The sequence below is a fragment of the Schistocerca piceifrons genome, chromosome 2 (genome assembly GCF_021461385.2).
Source record: "Schistocerca piceifrons isolate TAMUIC-IGC-003096 chromosome 2, iqSchPice1.1, whole genome shotgun sequence".
NCBI classification, from domain to species: domain Eukaryota; kingdom Metazoa; phylum Arthropoda; class Insecta; order Orthoptera; family Acrididae; genus Schistocerca; species Schistocerca piceifrons.
This window is the reverse complement of record NC_060139.1, coordinates 623,812,315-623,813,370: the sequence shown is the minus strand read 5'-3', so window position 1 is coordinate 623,813,370 and position 1,056 is coordinate 623,812,315.

Here is a 1,056-nt window from a genome sequence, read left to right as displayed (position 1 = left end):
AGCAGCAGTGGAAAGGAATGAATCATATAGTAAGAGAGAGCAAACTAGATTTAGTAACAGTTAGAGGAGACAGTAGCAGAAGAAAAGAACGAAGGAGGCTGCGGCTGTGAGACAGGAGACAGTGACAGAGAGTCAAAAAAGGGTAATCACAATGAGTTGGGCTGAATAAGCGAATGCGAAAGTCCAACTGGAAGTGGATGGGTAAGAGCGACTTATAGGGATGGATGAGTGTGAGGGAATGAGTTGCATTTAGGGGAGATTGTTGGATAGGAGGTGAGTTGGTCATCAAAAACAGTCTGAATATGTTCGCATGCCAAGATTTTTGAGAAAATTTTTAAAGGTGCTGAGGAAGGTAACATGAGGCAGCTGGTACCTTACTTTTAGTCACAGACTTTCAAACAAAAGAATATACACCTATTCTGCGTTCCGATAGAAACAGTTTTCCGCTGGTAATAGTTCCTAAAGAACTGCACTTTTAACCGTCATCTGCACAAATAAACTTTTATTCTTTATCGTTTTCGGTTATGTTGACATTCCGTCGTGTATTATTTGAAGTCAATTTCATTATGCTGAAGTTCATGATATATGGTAGACCGCCATGTACACTTATTGCAACGTTCAGGACTTTCGAACCGTAAGAGAAAAATGTGGGATGTTTTTTCATGTGATGCTTTCCCTTTTCTTTCTGTGATGAAGGCCTGAGAGACCGAAACGGGTGAATGATTATTTGTGTAGCTGATGGTTAAAAATGCAGTTCTTTAAGTATCCGGCGGCAGAAGTACCTCGCTAAATATTACGTGAACAGTTGATGTCTTTCTGTGTTCGTTGAGGGCGGATGTAAAGTCCGAAAATTTGTCTGCTATGTTTGACGGAAGACACTTCGCACCTACATTAGTGGATTTCTGTGCTGTTATGTTCACGCACTGAGAGAACTCTGACTCTCTATGTGTCTCTTTACACGCTCTAGTCTCTGTTATCTCATACCCACAGTCCTTTTGTGATACATACAATGGTATCGGCAAAATCATCGCTTAGTCTTCTTCGAATATGGGTTCC